We start from the raw sequence: 504 nt of genomic DNA, 5'->3' as shown, positions 1-504 counted from the left end.
ATGTACTTATGAACTTTATGCTGCTGTTTACTTCCCTTCTCTGATTTTTTAAGTTCGTCATACTTTGACAAAATACGGTGTGCATACTTTGGCCTAGACAGGAAAAATGCTGCATCGTGAGGTGTGTGAAATTCATTACAGAGCACATCAATTGAAGGCACTTGCTTTATATAATCTTCTGTGCTTAGATTAGATGCTAAAAACCCACCAAACTGTACCAGGGTATCATGACACTAAATTTAAAAAATAAGACAAAAAACACAAATGTGCTAACATTTTATTAAACCAACGTAATGTTTTCCAAAATGACTAAGATGTTCTTTTTAACAATATTTTGATTAACAATTAAGAATTCAAATATTACTACTTGAAAGAACTTTGGAGATAATCCACAAACTTAATCATATAACCATATTACAAAAAATACACTCAGGTCCTGAAAAGTTGACTAATTTGAGAATTTTTTTAATATAAATTTATTTATTTTAATTGGAGGCTAATTAC

The 504-nt window shown here is 29.6% G+C and overlaps 1 protein-coding gene across 1 annotated transcript in view; it reads right to left on the bottom strand.

The window, feature by feature from the left end:
- Positions 1-504, bottom strand: part of LOC104980959 (THO complex subunit 2-like) — a gene marked incomplete at both ends in the record, with an annotated part of 113,276 nt that overhangs the window by 49,075 nt on the left and 63,697 nt on the right.

This window comes from Bison bison, unplaced genomic scaffold (genome assembly GCF_000754665.1).
Source record: "Bison bison bison isolate TAMUID 2011002044 unplaced genomic scaffold, Bison_UMD1.0 scf7180017864508, whole genome shotgun sequence".
Taxonomy (NCBI): domain Eukaryota; kingdom Metazoa; phylum Chordata; class Mammalia; order Artiodactyla; family Bovidae; genus Bison; species Bison bison.
The sequence above is the reverse complement of the archived record's forward strand: the minus strand, read 5'-3'. Positions and strand labels throughout refer to the sequence as shown.